This window comes from Panthera tigris, chromosome B2 (assembly GCF_018350195.1).
Source record: "Panthera tigris isolate Pti1 chromosome B2, P.tigris_Pti1_mat1.1, whole genome shotgun sequence".
NCBI classification, from domain to species: domain Eukaryota; kingdom Metazoa; phylum Chordata; class Mammalia; order Carnivora; family Felidae; genus Panthera; species Panthera tigris.
Window position 1 is genome coordinate 14096850 of NC_056664.1, and position 18135 is coordinate 14114984.

The window sequence follows — 18135 nt, forward strand, 5'->3', positions numbered from 1 at the left end:
ATATTTTTAGAAAATATTCTAGTGTTTGAAATCTATTATCTGATTCTGCAAAAAAGTTCCTCTTACTGTGGACCGGCAAGTGACGTTCTGACATAGATAATGTTGTTTTGCTTTTCTCTTACTTGTTTATGTAAATAAAAATATCAGCCCAGGGGCTCAGGCGGTTAAGTGCCCGGCTTCGGCTCAGGTCACGCTCTCCCAGTTTGTGAGTTCGAGCCCCACATCAGGCTCTGTGCTGACAGCTCGGAGCCTGGAGCCTGCTTTGGATTCTGTGTCTCCCTTTCTCTCTGCCCCTCCCCCACTCATGCCCTGCCCCCCCCCCCCCCCCTCAAAAAAAAATAATAAACATTAGAAAAATATATCAGCCCACATTCAGGTCAGAACTACACTTGATTGTCAGTTTGTGAGTGGTAACCGTAGGTTGATTACAGATAGGAATTTGTCAAAGATCAAGGGAAGTATCTGTGAGAATCAATGAGATATGTGGGATGTCTTTGTATATCGGTAGAGTTTATAACAAACTTATGTAGGTATATAGGCACACATTTTCTCCCTTGGAGAGCAAGCTTTGTTTTTTTTTTTTTAAGTTTATTTTTATTTCTGAGAGAGAGAGAGAGAGCACGCGCACACACAACCGGGGCAGGGGCAGAGAGAATGGGAGACACGGAATCCCAAGCAGGCTCCAGGCCCCGAGCTGTCAGCACAGAGCCCCACGCGGGGCTCGAACTCATGAACCGCGAGATCACGACCTGAGCTGAAGTCGGACGCTCAGCCGACTGAGCCGCCCAGGCGCCCCGTCAGAGCCAGTTGTTGAACATTTACCAGCCCGGCACTTCCCCCGAGCTCCATGTAACATGAGCAGAGATCACCCAGTTCATGGGTCTGTTGCAATGACTTTGGCCTTGGCTTGGTTTCCCCACCGTGTTGGTCTGGCTTGCCTAAGAGCGCACTGTCGGTGGGCAGTAGCCCTAGGAAAGCTTGGTGGCAACAAGAAGCCCGGCCTGGCTCAGATCTGCTGTGGGGGAGGAAATAGCGAGGGCCAAGTGTTCACGGGTAAAGTGGGCTTGCGGGCAGAGGGCTGTGAACCCTAACTTGGATTCCTACCAGCCGCACACGTCCTTAGGCAAGGGAGCAGCAGGGCAAAGAAGAGGTTTAAGAAGCTGGGTTTGGCAACAAAGTGAAGGACGCGGGGAAGCCCAGCCCGCGGGCTGTTGCAGACTGGACCTTAAAAAACAGCCTCAGGATCCTGATGGCTCCGCCGAGTCGTGTTTCCTGGCATTTGTCAGGCAGGCTTGCCAGACGTTAAGAAATGGGATCCTTGCTTGATCCTGGAGGTCTCAGCGGACCCCCGGAGCTTGCAAAACAGAGGACTAGTAAGGCAGTTCCGAAGAGCTTTGCCAAATGGCTGTCGTGTGGCTTTCTACTATTCCGCTGTTGATTTCTGGATGTCCGGCAGAAACGAAGAAATGGTGTTTCTGGAACCTTCCTCAATAACAAACAAGACACGCGTGGGGAGCCTTGCTTACTGAGATCCCGCCTTTGCGGGAGTTGGGAAGGTGTCGGGCTCCATGGGGAGTTTTGGTGGGGGGACTTCCAGAGGACTTTGGGTTTACCCTTTGCAGAACATTGCCACCCCGTCCCACCTTCCCTGGCCTGCGAGGGCAGTCCTGGGGCCGTCCCCCGCAGTGTAGCCAGGGCCCCATTGCTGCCTGTGACTTTTCGAGCTTCTCACCCCTCAGCAAGGCAGTGACTTCAACTGGCATCTTCTCAGACCTTCCCCTCCCCCACCCCCCCAAGTTCCAGGAGCTTCTCCTCAGGGCTGCTCTCACTCACCTCTGCCTTCTGGGCCCAGGTTTGATGCGCTGACCTGCAGCCTCCAGACCTCGGTTTGCTACCTGCCTGCCGCGTTGCGTTCAGTACTGGTGACTTGGCTCGTGCCCTTCTCCAGATGCAGGGAGGGGGCGACAGATGCAGGGAGGGGGCGACTGGACCCACCCTGGGGTCCCCGCTCAGTGCTACCGACCCCTGAGATCCCGGGTGTGGGCTTGTTCATGCCCAAACCCCTGTGGCCTTCAGAAATGGGTTCCTGCCCCAACTTGGTGACTGTTGACAGAGGTTCGGATAACGGCCTGAATGCATGCTTCCCACATCTCCCAGAATGGCCTGTTGCTAGATTTTCCTTTTCTCCTCTCTGAATTGGACTTCGGGTATATAGTGGAAAAAGACAATAGTGCTGAAATCTCACCTACTGGGGCTCAAATGTATGATTTGTCACAAGGTAGCTGTTTGTTCTTGGGCAAATTCTTTAACCAAAGTCTCTGAGCCCCAGTCTCTTTCTTTCCTTCTTTTCTTTCTTCCTTCTTTCCTTCCTTTCTTTTTTTTTCTTGCTTTTTCTCTTTCTTTCTTTCTTTCTTTCTTTCTTTCTTTTATCAAAGTCTCTGACCCCCAGTCTCTTTCCTTCTTTTTCTCTTTTCTTCTCTTTTCTTTTCTTTTCTTTTCTTTTCTCCTTTCTCTTCTTTCCTTTCCTTTTCTTTTCTTTTCTTTTCTCTTCTTTTCTTTTCTTTTCTTTTCTTTTCTTTTCTTTTCTTTTCGTTTCTTTGTTTTGAGAGAAAGAGAGCACGAGCAGGGGAGGGGCAGAGAGGGAGGAGAGAGAGACTCGGACAGCACAGGGCCTGATGCGGGGCTCGAACCCACCAAGCGTGAGCTCATGACCTGAGCCGAAATCCAGAGTCGGATGCTTAACCGACCCAGCCACCAGGCGCCCCGCCAGTTTCTTGATCTGTAAAAAGGAGGTAAGATATCAGGGTGTTCTGAGGATTCAAAGAGATGATGTAGGAGGAGGGTATTTTATTTATTACTATACTCTTAGACCCATGCATTCAGATGTTCCAGTGCAGATTCTGATTCAGTCACTCAGGGGCTGGGCCCGAGGTTATGTCTGTTGAAATGACTCCCAGGGCTGCTAATGCGTCTGGGCTCCAGACTCCATTCTGAATGGCTGAAATCTCACACTGACACTTCTTTTCCACGTACTTGCAGCCTCCGGGTCCTTCTTTATCCGGGCGGGAGGCCCTTACTTCAGGCCAGAGCCCCCCTGGCCTGACCTCCCCTGCCCCTCTGTCCAGCCCCGTCAGGAGACATGTCTCTGCCTTTCATAACCCAGCGGGACCAGTGACAGGGAAGAGCTCTTACCTTCACAGAGGAAGAAATGAAAGTGTGGCAGTGAATTTAAAACGAGGACAGTGAACAGGGACAGAGGCAGTAGCAGGTACAACAGGAGAAGGTGTCAGGCCCAGTACATCCATGTGTCTTAAGAGCTTTGCTTTGGGGCCCCTGGGTGGCTCAGTTGGTTGAGCGACCCACTCTTGATTTCCGTTCGGGTCATGATCTCTAGGTTCGTAGGTTCGAGCCCTGTGTAGGGCTCCACGCTGACTATGTGGAGCCTGCTTGGGTTTCTCTCTCTCCCCCTCTCTCTCTGCCCCTACCCACCCCCCCACCTCAAAATAGATAAATAAACGTTAAAAAAAGAAATAGAACAAGGACCCCTGGGTGGCTCAGTCGGTTAAGCATCTGCTGGTTTCAGCTCAGGTCTTGATCTCATGGTTTGTGAGGTCGAGCCCTGCATCGGGCTCTGTGCTGGCAGTGCAGAGCCTGCTTGGAATTCTCTCTCTCTCTCTCTCTGCCCCTCATCCTCTCTCTCTGAAAATAAACTAAAAAAAAAAACACACACAACAAAACAAATGAAAAAAAAAGAACTTTAACCTTTTTTTGACATCTATGAAGCATGAAAACTAGAGACCTAGGACACGGCAAAAACTTGGAGGGAGGTTCAGCTCTGCCCCTTGCTAGAAATCTGAGCTGCCATCAAGTATGGAAAATTGCAAGAGGGAAGCTGAAAGATGAGGACAGATGTGTGTGTCTGTGACCTGACAGGTTTTCCTTCCTAGAAATCCACCTTCTCCTTTATTGTTTTCCTCCCTGAATGTTTTTGTGTGAGCCTCTCCCTGACCCAAGGGACAAACCCTCTTCCTTCTACGAGGCTCAGCTCCGAAGCCGCGTCCTCCACGGAGGTTTTAGCGAACCCACTGGCGAAAGGGTCACGGCTCTCTCGAAGCCATCCGAGCCTGGGGTGTGAGGCTGTCCCAGTGACAGAGCCACAGGGGCTGCTGATTCACCCATGGGCTCATTTCTGGAACACTCCGGGACTTCTGGGCTCTCGCTCTGATTGGAGGGGTGGGGAACTACCGAGCTGCCCTCCCCCCCACCCCCCCCCCCCCCACGCCAGGTCACGCTCTGCATCAGGACAGTGACCCAGCTTTCCACTGGCCTGCTTTTGTTGTTGTTTGTTCATCTTCCCCGTCTCAGGAAGCTGGCAGTGGTCCCAAGGGAGCCGGCCTGGAAAAGTCCACCTTCCAGTTCCCTGGGTGACCCCTGTTCTGCTGTTTGAAGACGGTCTTTCCACACAGGAGGTGTCGGCGTCCAAATGGCCGGGCCTTGCCCTCCCCGTGAAGCTTCTCAGACAACAGTCTGGTCCGTTTGCCGGCCGTCGGTTAGCTTTGGCCTGTCTTCCGGAAGAGAAGGGCGCCTTCGGAGGAGTTTCCTTCCTCCACACGTCCTGAAGTGTCTCTGTCTTCTGCACTTCTACGACCTGCTTCTGGCCTCGTCCTGTGTACACGTGTGTTATCTCAAAAGGTGCGAGGAGTTGTCCTCGAGGGCGGGAGACAAGCCCGATCTATCTTTGTACCTTTTGCATCGACGGTGTTTGAAAATACGTACTTACTGGGTGACTGGGTGTGCTTTTAGACCAGACATGGCTTGCGAAGCCAGTCTCGCTTAGATCTGGAATCGATTTTTTTGGGCCACCTTTGTCTCGTCCCAGCTCCTACCGGCTCGGACATCTCTCCGAGCAGTGGTGATGGACAGCCACACCACCCGTTGTACCACGTGGATCCTAGGGAAGTTACTGCCAGACCATTTCTCCAGCCCCACACCAAATACTACGCCGTCTGAAGACGCAGGATGGTTTTTCTCGAGTGCTACGGCTAGAAAGGCAAGCCAGAATGGCAAATGCTTGTTCTAAAATTCTTCCAACGTGACGATTGCGGTTTCTTGTTTTTCTCGCTTTGCACGCAATTGTCTGCAGAGCCTGGGAAGCGTATGTATCACAAATGCGACGTCTCTGCTCCCTGAGCCCAGGCCAGCTCGCATTCGGGACCGTCACCGGGAGTGGGTTTGAATCGGTTTTCGCCGGCAAGGCCCAGCTCCCGCGTGACCGTGAATGGTGGGATTGGGGGTGCGGCAGCTAGAACCCAATGGGATTGATTACTCTATGTCGTGACCCGAGCGAGCAAACTGGGGAGCAGTGTCTGTATCCACGGCCGGGGACACTGACATTGTCTTGCACGTCACCAGCTGCAAAGGTTTTCTATCAGATTATGTTTTTTGTGTTGTCCCTCATGTAGGGCAGTCGGCTTCCCGTCTGCAGGACACGGTGTCTTCTCTGGGCTACCTGCGCTTCTTCCTCCCGTCAGGCTTTGCTTCCCCGGAGGGGCTGGGGCTGCAGGTTGAACCTGTGGCCTCTATAGCGGGGACTACCTTTCTAAACTCCTTTCTCAGTGCCTCTCGGCCCTCGTTTCAAAGAAATCTCTGACGCCTGGGTGGCTCAGTCGGTTAAGCGTCTGACTTTGGCTCAGGTCATGATCTCCTAGTCTGTGGGTTCGAGCCCCGCGTCTGGCTCTGTGCTGACAGCTGGGAGCCAGAAGTCTGCTTCAGAGTCTGTCTCTCCCTCTCTCTGCTCCTCCCCTGCTTGTGCATGCTCACTCGCTCTCTCTCTCTCTCTCAAAACTAAATAAATATTGAACAAAAAATCTCTCATGCGTCTTCCTGGCCCAAGTGACTGTGGAGAGAGCCTCCCCTTGGATCACGGGGTTGACATGGGTGTGGATCCATGCACAGGCGTGCGTCACTTAGACTTTTCGTCTTGAAAACAGTTAATTAACCTGCCTTCTTCCCTGCCCACCCTGCCCGCCCCCCTGCCCAGAAAGAAAATGAATTCTTTTTTTCCCCCTCTCTGAATTTGCTGGCTACTCTTGACCAAGCAGCCCATTTTACCAAGTTGACGTGCACCTCTGTCTTGTGGGAAATGCACAAATAGAGGCAATTTGCTGACCGTCCCTAAAGAGACCAGGCGATTTCTGGGCCCCTGCGGCATCCTGGGATTCGCGGCTTCCGCCGGAGGAATGATGATTGTTTAGTTCTTACGCTGGAAGTTTGTAATAATGCTGTTCCAGGGTCAGGGACCGTGGGTCCATGGTTGTATTGCAGTGAGGTCCCTCTTGGGACTCACTGTCAGAACTAGAATTTCACTGGCCTATGCCCCTCCTCTAGCACCCAGATTCAGCCTGCTATTTCTGTGAGCCCCTGGGGGCTCTCTCGTGTTCTTCGGCTTGGTCCCCGCGATGTCCTTGGTCCCTGCAGCTGTTTCTGGACCTTGCCTTTCCGCGGCCAGAGGTTGCCTACCAGGCTCCAGCCGACAGGCGCCCAGATCCTCGGTGACTTTCCCGAGCCACGCCACCCGGTGCCCTGAGCTCCGAGGAGAGGACACAGCTCTCGATTTTGGGTCGCATTTTGTCCCCTGGGCATGAGGTGGCATGGCTTGCGCTTCTGGGCCCCACACTATCTTTTGAGAAAACAACTTCGGCTACTGCCGTCTGCAACATCTCTTTCTGGGGAACTTGGTCGTAAATCCGCGAGGCCGGGTCCAGAGACCAAAATCTCTGAGCCACAGAGAAAGCACGTCCTCGCTGACATCACCCCCGTATCGGCAATGGCACACATCCGTCCCCCCTTTCCCTCCATGCGTCACCTCCTTAAACAGGTGGCTCCTGAGGTCCACCGCCATCAGTTGTCCTACATGCCCAAGCTCAAGGCCTCTTAGGTACGCGCTTTTCTTCCTGGCCTCACCGTTTCATTCCGGGCCCTCGTTACCTCACCTGGACCGCTGCCATTGTTTCCTAATTGGCTTCACGGCCTTCTGGCCGCTGCTCCCCTCCATCCTGTACCCAGAGTTACTTCAATAAATGGCCATCCTTGGATGGGGTCCAGTCGGAATCTCCCTTCTACAGTATTCATTCGTTTTGCTAGTTAGAACAAGGTTCCAGGATATCATTATAATCACATTGCTAGTTATTGGCCAGTTAAATATTTTTACGTGTATGATTTTTTACCTTCCCCATTTTCAGTCAGAATTAGACAACGTTAATCATTCTGGATATTCCCAACCTATCGGCCTCAAGGGCAAATGGCCATTTAGAATCAACAGCTTTATTTTTCCACCTACTTATGTATGGAATCGGAAAGGATGGCAGTTCTCATGGAGAAATCGATCCCTACCAAATTTCAGAAAGAGAGTGGATTTAGGTCAACCGTAACTCGATTGACCATGGCCTTCCAGGCCCGTGTCTGCAATGGATTTATTTTCTGGAGAGTGCTGTCCTGCCCTGGTGCCTCATGGAAACCGCTGGCAAACAGAGCAGCAAGGTGTAAGAACTCAGGGTATTAATGAGGCCGCGTCGGATGAATCAGACTGTGATCTAAGACATCAGGAAACTGAAGCTTCCCGAAAGAGCTGGCTTTTTAGCATTGACCGGGGCAAAAAAAAAAACCGACAACGATAAAAACATTTTTTCTTTCAGTTTATTTATTTATTTTGAGAGAGACAGAGATGGTGTAAGTGGGGGAGGGGCAGAGAGAGAGAGGAAGAGAGAGAGAGAGAGTCTCAAGCAGGCCCCTCACTGTCAGTGTAGAGCCCGACTGGGGGCTCGATCATGAGGTCATGACCTGAGCTGAAACCAAGAGTCGGATGCTTAACCGACTGAGCCACCCAGGCGCCCCCACAAGAAAAACACATAAAAAATATTTTGCGAGCAAAAATAGTTTGAGATTTTTCTCATTTTCATTTTGAAACAAAGAGGAAAAACCTCAGGAGGCTCTGTTCTCGGTGTATGTTCTGCCGGCTCTGGGGGCCCGGATCTGAGGACCCAAGTGGGAGATCTCGGTGGAGGTCGAGATCTAGAGGGGATTTTGCCTACAGAGCTGGCTGGAAAATATTTCTCCAGAGCCAACCACCCCCAAACCAAGAGGACACTGATGTAGGGGGAGGAAAAGTGTTCCTTGACCTTCTTAGGGACCCTGGCCAGGACTGAAGATTAAACTTACAAAGAGAAGTTAATAAGAGAAAAGCACACCCATTTATGCAACATAGTTTTATGTGATGCGGGAGCCTTCGTAAGGAAATGCGGACCTGTAGAAATGGTTAAACATGGGTGTTCCTATACTGGTTGTGATGAAGAGGGACAGTTGTGGACAAGTGTGATACGGAAGGGATTTGAGGTAAGTGTGGTGAACCGGGGGGAAACTTAGTGAGACCTGTGTGCTTGGGTTCTTCTCAATGTCCCTCCATCTTGGAGACAAGGATGTTCCTTCCCTGCAGGTGTGGAGAAGTCACCTTTCACAAGATAGGCTTGTCACCTGCTTCACAGGACTGAGGCGGGGGGTGGGGAGGGGGGGAAGGTCACCCTTGTGTAACTTTCTTGCGTCTGCCATTTTCCCAGACTCCTTCAGTGTAAGATACTCAGTGTGCTGAGCTGCCATATTTGGGAGGATGTGCATTTTGAACCCTGTCACCGAGGGAAGCCAGGGTCTTGGTGAAGGAGGCCTCTATCCCCTTTACCAAACAAAGGAAAAGGCATTGTTTTATCCTTACAGGACTTCACTGTGAGGTAGAGACTGACTGTAGATAGAGACCCAGGAAGGCCCAATTGGACAAGGGAAGAGGAAATTGCCCTTGTTTCTGAAGGAGCGGTAGGATTTAGACCATCAGAGGTGAGCCCATTCTCAGCAGGGAGAGTGGAGTGGGGGTATTAATGTGGAAGATGGGATTTTGAGACAGTAAGGCCATTGAAGAAGGTATGCTCTGGGAAATAGGACCCTCCATTTCTCTCTCTCTCTCTTTCTTTTTTATGTTTATTTATTTTTGAGAGAGAGAGAGAGAGAGAGGGACAGAGACAGAGTGCAAGTGGGGCAGGGGCAGAGAGAGAGAGACACACACAGAATCTGAAGCAGGCTCCAGGCTCCGAGCTGTCAGCACAGAGCCTGATGTGGGATCTGAACCCACAAGCTGTGAGATCATGACCTGGGCCGAAGTCGGACGCCCAACCGACTGAGCCGCTGAGGTGCCCGGAAGCTACAATTCCAGGCGGGCTGGGACTTTATGACAGAGGGCTATGAAAGCCAGGAAGAGAAGTTTAGATTGAGTCCTGTGGGAAGCCAGAAACCATGAAAGCAATAGAAGAGAGATTTGGAGAGGAAAAGCCTGGGTTTGGGGGTATTGTAACTTGAGATGTGAGGGGGACACTGAGGTGAATGTGGTTGCACTGGGAAAGACTGTGTGTGAGGGACAATCTACAGAGCAAAAGGGTTGAGACTTGAAGTCTGACCAGAATGAGAAGGGAAGGGAAATGATATCGAAGATGCCAGCAGGTTTGGGCCAATGGAGACCACGGTGGCGTAGACACGAGGAGGAGCTGGTCTGAAGGGAGCCTTGTGCGTTTTGCTCTGGTTGACAGACCCGAAGAAATGATGAGAAACCCAACTGGAACTCAACAGTGGGGCCGCTTCCTGAACCCCCAGAGTCCAGAGACCTGCTCAAAGGTGATGGACTCTGTGAGCAGGGAAAACGTTCTCTTAGAAACAGTGTTCCGAAAGAAGAGCAGAGGTCTGGGACTGCAAGTTAAGAGGAACCTATGAAGGAAACAAAGTGCTTCTGGTCAACGACTCCCCATCCTGTAGGATGCCTTGCTGCCGGTTGCTTGGGACACAGTATCCATCCGTACCAGGACAGTGACAGCTCCAGCTTGCGACTGAGAGAAGCAATGCAGGACTGGAAGCCACCAGAAAGGTATTTAATTAAGGTGATTTGCTACAATATTTGACCTGCCCACTTGGTGTCTAGTTTAGGGCACAATTTTAAACATGGCGCCCTTTGTCAGACTCAATGTCCACATTATCAATTGCTTAAGCTGATACTGACAAGAAGACCCTGTAATTAGGGTTGCCAGATTTGGCATAGGAAACTATGGGGCACTCAGCTGAACTTTGAATTTCAGATAAACAATGGAAAGATATGTAGAGTGAGTATGTCCCAAATATCGCATGATATATACTTACACAAAAATCGTTATTGTTTTTCTGAAATTCAAATTGACTAGGTATCCTGTGTTTTATCTGGCAGTTCTCCTATCCTCTGATGAGTCTTCTGACTTCAGCATTAAAGGGGTCACGACAACTCCTTTTCTTAGCTGAGATTTCCCTTCCCCAAGACACAATGCAGTCTCTTTTTTCTTTCCCTCCCCCTGAATCAAATGATGTAATTCAGAATCAACAAGCAATGTTCTTTAGTCACCATGCTCCTGACAAGGCCCAACACATTTTCACACATACAATATCAATGGTTTGCAATTTGTTCAGGGGATACAGCACCTGGAGATCAGGTGTTTTTGACAGAATATCTTGAACTTGAAATAATTTTACCAGCGTTCTGGACAATATGGGAGTATTAGCCGGCAGGCCATAATACAACACAACAATAGAAAAACACATATATCCACAGCAGAACAATTATGTTTTTAAGTTTTAAGTTTTGGTAATTGTGAGAAACAATTTATTGAGATATTTATTTTTGTTTTCCCTCTTGTGGTTTCCCCCATCCCGAGAAACCAAGCCTTTGTGGTTTGAAGCCAAAGCATGATTTGTTGGTACCCAGAAGGCAATCCTACCCAATGCTTTATTGTTTGAGTAGGATCAACTGGGTGGTCCAAGAAAAGAAGTGAATGAAGGAAAGTATTTGTAATTGAGGAGTTGCATTGGCTCATTGTTGGTGGGTAGGGAGGGGGAGATTCCATAAAACTAAAAGGAGAGGCCGACTTTGGGGTTTCTAGGCATGAAAGGTCCCCAGCCCCTCTCCAGTCAAGTGCCTCCTGAGGATTGTGGCCAATTTTCTGTAGAGTAGCCTTGAGGGTCCCATGGGTGGGTCTGTGGATACTGCATCTACAAGGGAATCCATTCAGAGCAGAATGTCCAGACCTGGCCAGGCAACTGGTGACAAAGGCTCTCTTCTTGACTCGAGTTTAGTGAGGCTCCTCTAAACCAACCATACTTTGACCTTGAGCTTCAGTGTTTGTCTTTGTCGGACCTGTATGGCCCACTTTTAGCAAGAATCCCGTTGGGTGAGTTGGAAAGAAACCCCACACTTAATGTCTAATCATCCTCTGTATCTGATCAGATTCCCCACCCCCCCATCCTTGGTGTCTGGTCATCCTGGCTTGTTTTCAGCAAGGAATCTGTTAGGCCGATTAGCTGGAATCCCCCTGCCCCTGATGTCTCTCCTCTTTGTAAGTTTCTATCCACTGACCTTCTCATCCTGCTCCTTGGCCAGAAATCCCCACTTTTCCTTGTTACGTGTAGCTGTGTCTTGAATAAAGTCTTCCTGACCTTCAGAATAATTTTTAAACCACCAATCAGCAGCAGGAAGAGGGACATTGGCTACGAGCTGCCACAGCTCAACCTCCTGGCACCTCCTCTCCCTCTTCCCCCCCGTTCTTTCCCGGTTTCCCATCTTGTTCGTTCTTGTAGTCTAAGAGGCCACAGGAAAAACAAGTTGAAGGAAAATCTGGGCAGGAAAACCTAACGTTGATAAATTCTATATCCTCACTTCCAGGGTTATGAAAACTACCACCTGAAGAACGTTTTTAATGTAACAACAAAAAAATTAATTCCAGTGTGGTTAACACACAGTGTTATAGGAGTTTCATATATTAGTCAGCGCTCATCAAGAGACGTCTACTCTCAATCTCCTTCACCTACCATTAAAGTTTTTTTTTTGGTTTTTTTTTTAGCAGCTAAATACCTCAGGTCAGCGTCACAGGAATGCGGTTAGAAACATCATATCTCATCACATAAGGCTGAGCACAGGACGCTGACATTTAAAAACCCAATGTCCAGCATAACACAATGGTGTTATTTGCAGGGCAGCGAAGATTCAGACAAATGTGATGCATAGGGAGAAATGAAAAGAAGGAAGGGGCAAGCCATAGAAATTGGAGGCTGAATTGAGACGGAAATCCCCCAGCAACAATCTGAGACACATGGAGCTTTTGTAGGGTTCCTGTGATTAGCAGGAAGTTGAGGTGACTCACTGTGTCCTGTCACCCTGACTCTGTGCTCCCATTTATCGCCACCAAGGGTTTTCGAGCCCTGGTTTGTGTAGGAAACTTACACAACTTGTCAGAGAATGTCTGTGGTCTGCTTTTTTATATCTGTATTTAAACACACACACACATACACACAATGGTGTACTTCTCAGTATCTAAAGCTGACTGGGTCTCCCAGAGTGACCTTGCCCTGGGCGGGGGGGGGGGGGGGGGGGGGGGGGGCTGGGTGCCATGTGGTGGGAGAGCACCTAGGGTGAGCTTTATTATTTTTTTTATGTTCATTTATTTGGTTTGAGAGCAAACGAGTGTGCATGGGGGAGGGGCAGAGTGAGAAAGAGAGAGAGGGAGAGAGAGAGAGAGAGAAAAGTCCTGGTGGGAGGGTCGATCCTATGAATGGTGAGATCATGACCTGAGATGAAACCAAGAATCAGATGTTTAACTGACTGAGCCATCCAGGCACCGCTCTTTTCTTTTCTTAAGTAGGTTTCAGGCCCAGCGCTAAGCCCAACACTGGGCTTGAACTCATGACTCCTGAGATCAAGACATGAGAGCTGAGATCAAGAGTCCAGTATTTAACCGACTGAGCCACCCAGGCACCCCAGGGCAAGCTGTCTCCCTGGGGAACTTGGCCTCCAACTCTTGTCGTGCGTGGTTTTGACAGGAACTATCCTCAGATAAATCTTCAAGTTTCTTTGGCTTTTCTATCTTCTAGCCTCAAGTTAGGTCTTGAGTTGACGTGGGGTGGGGGGGGAGGATAGAGAGAGCTGTCTCAACATAATGTGGATAAAATCAAGAGAAATTCTTTTTGTTTTCTTCTTCTTCTTTTTTTTTTTTTTTTTTTACTTTTGTCCTAATTGTCATTACTGGGGTTATTCCTTTCCTAGATAGTTCACTTTCACCATGAACTATTATGACCTAGAAATTAAAGAGAGATATCTTGGCTCATTATTCCCTTTGGAATAGGCTGGCCTGTGGTGATCAATAGAGGAAATGTGGAATGTTAACAAATGTGTGGTCTTACTTGAGAGTATTGAATTAAGTGATATGTGTTCAAGGTAGAAAGATGAAATCATTTAGAAATGAGTTTTTAAAAGTCTTTGGTCATTATCACTTGCATTTAGAAAACCCATTTGAAAAAGAAAATCAATCTGAACTGGATTTTTTTTTCCCCCTTAAATCTTTATCACTCCTTAGGTGACAGGATGCTACAGAGATAAAAGGGAAAAAAAAAGGAAGGTAAAATCTGTTGGCTAAATGTATGGAAACAGCCACCAAAAACCCCATTATTCACATGGCCTGGCATCCAGGTTTATACATTTTCTCTTTCCTGTCCTCCCTGACGTGTGTCTATTGGTTAGCAACTTAGCGATTACAAGTTCTGGTGAAATACCAAAGGTGAATAAAGACAGAATTTTGCCCGAGTTTAAGGGGCTTTCCTGGGAGCTGATGTTATTTTGTGGCCCAGCACTTCACTACCTAGTCTGTAGATCTGGTTTCTTTTGAAAACAAACCCTAAGTCTGGAATTTTCCACGCTAAGCCTCCACATGAGTTTCAAGAAGAAGGTCTAGAAGACTTAGCAGAGTAAAAGCCATACTCGAGATGAATGGTTAGTGCTGTTCTTTCTCACTGGGAAGGCTGGGGACGACGGCAAGGATTAAATGACCTTTTTATACAGCGGTGATGTTTCTCTGTGCCTCAGCGTTTTCATCAGAATGACTGCAGCCGAAAGAAAAATAAGGTACAAACAGAGAGGGAGGCAAACCAGAAGAGACTCATAAATACAGAGAACACACTGAGGGTTCCTGGAGGGGAGGAGGGTGGGGGATGGGCTAGATGGGGGATGGGCCTTAAGGAGGGCGCTTTTCGAGATGAGCGCTGGGTGTCATAGGTCAGAGATGAATCACTGGGTTCTACTCCTAAAGCCCAGACTACACTACATGTTGACTAACTCGAATTTAAATTAAAAAAAAAAAAAAGAGTGTAGCCCAGCAAGGGGGAGAGAAGCTTTTGTGGGGACACTGGCAGTGTCATTAGGGCCTCCAGTCATCTCAGAAGTCTTTGTGTAACTTCCTGTGGTCATGTCAGGATGTAACTTCCTGTGGTCATGGCAGGAGGCGTGGGAGACGTACGTGCGTCTGCTCTTTGGATCGTGTGAGGGAGCCGATCAGCTTTGGAAATCTCCGAGAGTTTGAATTAACATCCCCGAGCAGGGGCCCTGAACATACTTCCTACTGTACCCACCCAGACAAGGTGCCTTCCGCCGCGCGTCACAACTCGCTGCCACAAGGCACGATGCTCAAATACCGCTGTGTCTCAGGGCCGAATGCTCCAAACAGGGCCCTGTGCTTGCTCCCTCCAGACGCCCGCTTGTCCCCAAAGTGTTCTAGCCTTTGCTGCACAGAAGTCTCCTGCCCCTCTCTTCTCTGATTTCCTAATTTAAGTGTGGCGAGTAGCAGGCAGCCAAGCGAAAGGAAGGCCTGGGGTTTTCAAAGCAAAGGCAGAAGACCGGGGGCACAAAGGAAGAGCTTGTCTCATTCAGTTGCCGAGGTGGCGTTAACCGTGAGACTCCCCCGAGTTTTGCATCAGTGCTCGGTTCAGTCCTAAAAGAAGTTGCGTCAGGCATGGCAACTTTTGCCTGCTTTGCATTCTCTCTGGTGAATGAAGTATTAATAAATGGCTCCCCGGGGGAGTTTGGGCAACCTATCCTAGAAAACAAATTGAAATGTGAAATTCTTGGGACAGTAGAGACGTCGCACCATATTTACCGGTGGCGATCGACTCTCTTTTCCATAATTTCAGAAGAAAGCGAGAGAAAAAAAAAAATGTGCGGCTGACGTAGTTTCCCCTTTTTCCTTCACTCATGAGCTCTTTGCCTGAAAACAGCAATGAGGCGGCACGTGGCTGGTTCAGTCATTGATTGGAGCATCGGACTCTGGATCTCTGGGTTGTGAGTTCAAACCCCACTTGGGGTGCAGAGCTTACAAACAAACAAACAAACAAACAGACTAGCAACGGAAACCACGGGTAGATACTTAGTGGGCAGATTAAAATCTTTCTAGGAGACACAAAGAAAGGAAGATGATAGCTAGTTGTTTGCCACCAACTCGGGGAAGGGGAGAAGCATGGTTATTCCGGTCACTTCCCCGCTCCCAGTCAGCTGCCTGTCCCCGCCACTGGCCTGGCCCTGGAGCTGGCCATCAGGAGATAGCAGCCTTCCATGGGCTTCTCAGCTTTGGAACAGACACAAGGCGGGGCCATCTGTCTAGTCTAGTTTAGGATGGTGGCATTTGTCCAGTCCACCTTTACTGGGTTAAAAGTATGTGTGAGACAAAAGCGAAACTTGAAAGTTAGAAAACGCCTACATGTAACCAATTTCCCCTTCGCCTTCATGGTTTTCTCCCAAACACGTGAAATCTCCAGAACCACAGTTATAGAGAACTTCCTCTAGACAGCGGCCAATAGTTCACAGAAGAGAGAAAAACATCCAAGATCCCCTGTATTTGGTCGATGTGTACCTGGTCATGTTCCAAAATTGTTGTTAGATGCGTGCATGATGAACCATGCCACTGGCTGCCATTATTTACTGCAAGTCCCTTTTGACTGCAGCTTAGGGCTCAGCAAAGAGCCTCCAAGCAAATGATAGTGGGCCGCAGAGTTATCTTCGTCGCCGTAGGAAGTACTCTTCAAATAAGACGTCACATGAGCCACACTCAACATGAGCCAATATGGTGTGCTAGACACAGGTCACTGGGGCTCTCTAAAGGTGCTGGGCTTACCGATGAACATAGAGGAATGAGAGAGGATGGGAAGAAAGAAGGGTGGGAAGCCAACAACACGGCCAGTGCATTGGAGCTGGACAATGTCAAGTGACGATAGGGTCTTGGTACAAAGGCATTGGCAACTCCGGGGCTTTACTCACTCAGCCGGTGCTCTGCTGGGTGGCGCTTTGAGTACGACCCTAATCCCAGATCACATCGAAGTATTCTAGTCTTGACAGCCAGATTTCGAGGTATCTAGAAAGATGCCCGCCATCCATGCCTACAAAGGCTGTGTGACTCTCAGGGAAGCTGAAGGCTGAGTGGTGCCTTTTTGCCCTACGTGGTGACCCAATCTTCCTTTCCCCAAACACTTCTTTCCATTTATTCAACCCCTCTCAGAAAAATTGTTTGGGGTCGCAATAGAAGGGCACTTTGGAATTTTCTTGGGCTGTCTTAGATTTCTCTTTAATCATTTGTGCCTAAAAGATGCTATTTCTTTTTTCTTTTTAAAGAGCACAGAGTAAAGATGCAGTAACCGGCCAAGATGAAATGGCACTGAAACACGAAGATGCCCGATTTTTTCTCTTGCTACCTCTTCTGAGAATTTTCCCACGGAGCTACAGTGACATAAATCGGCAGAGGGCAGATCTGCGTCCTTAGCAGTCTCTGTCATTCGACAGCCTTGTGATCATTCGACTTCTTTCTCCAGAACGCTTGACTCACCAACCTCGTTCCTGGCGATGTGCGTGCTGGAGAAAGCAGCCAAGTGTTAGGACCTAGTTGGGGTGATAGGCCAGCTCCCCACCGGCAGCATTTATTTCCAGTAAAGGGGACAACATTGAACTGACATGAACGAGGCCCACAGAAGGCTCCCAGGAAGGAGCCCATCGATACACAGCAAAAGTGATTCAGGCTCCCGTTTGCCACAGGGGTCTCCGAATAGCCAGAGGAAGCTGTGCCCAAGGCATCACACACACACACACACACACACACACATCACCTTTTGTTACCTTCACCCTGTCCGCCCCCCTCCCCCCATAACTTTTGACTGTGATTTTTTTTTCCCCCTGGCCCTTGTGGGAAGCAGTTTAGTTTTGAGAAAACCAGGCAAAGCACCATCACACGGGCTTCAACCAGCCTCTTGCTTGTTCTCAATTCTCTCTGTTCTTTGCCCGCAAGCCACACATCTCAAGTCAGAATCCAGGCTGGTGGATGCATTTTGCAGGAGTTTCTATGTATCTAGGGTACAGGCTCCTCTTTCATCCTTATCCCCCTTTTCTTTCATCCTTATTCACTTTTTCTTTGGTTTGCTTTCATCCACATAGGGGTATCTTGGCGGCCAGGCGGACTCTTAAGCGAGAGGTTGCCTTTTTCTCCCTTCTCTTCTTAGACGTGGGGAAGTCTGGGCTAATTAGGCCACGGAGGAAGCGACGGGGAAAGCCATCCACGTCGTGCTTCCTGGAGAGGCAACTTTAGATTATTTCTGGAGACGGAGGAGGCGGGTCTGTTGTGTTTTAAAGCAGTGGCATTTATACACGTGTGACAAACAACATGTTTTGCTGACTGTTTCTCCCTGTCTGAACAGGTGGCCCTGCGGTGTGGGTACTTCCCCAAGTCTTTCATCGTTGTTCGCCTACGAAAGTGTCATCGCTGCAGACACAGTGACAACGCTTGTAAAGACGAGATGGCGTAAGAGAACTGAGATGTCCCGGGATGGAGATGTGGTTGGCGGGTCTGGAACTCCAGAGAGACAGGAGGAGGCGCCGAAGTGGTTGTGAGCCAGACTGGGAAGGGCTTAAAGGCGGTGTGGGCTTTTTCTTGACGGCTGTAGGGGAGCCCCTGAAAGACGGTAAACAGGGATCAGGTTCGCCTTTAGGAAACATAGTTATGGCCCCGGTGCCAAGAATGGCCGTGAGGGGCACAGGTGGCAGGCAAAGAGTCTAATTAGGAGGCCACAGAAATAATCCACAGGAGAAATGACGAGGGCCTGTGCTCTTAAGGATGGGAGCCTTGGGAAAAGCATGGCAGAGAGGAAAGGCCAGGGGTCTTAGGGGCCCAATGACATGGCCGACCCAGTGTACCAGCCTCGGGATGGTTTACCTCTGAA

General features: G+C 49.3%; 1 long non-coding RNA gene across 1 annotated transcript in view; it reads left to right on the forward strand.

Annotated features, from left to right (window-relative positions):
• LOC122238554 overlaps positions 1-18135 on the forward strand; it is a 74113-nt gene that overhangs the window by 52474 nt on the left and 3504 nt on the right. Inside the window, exon 3 of the long non-coding RNA XR_006217481.1 lies at positions 17614-17717. This is a non-coding gene — a long non-coding RNA (uncharacterized LOC122238554). The remainder of the gene's footprint in view (positions 1-17613; positions 17718-18135) is intronic.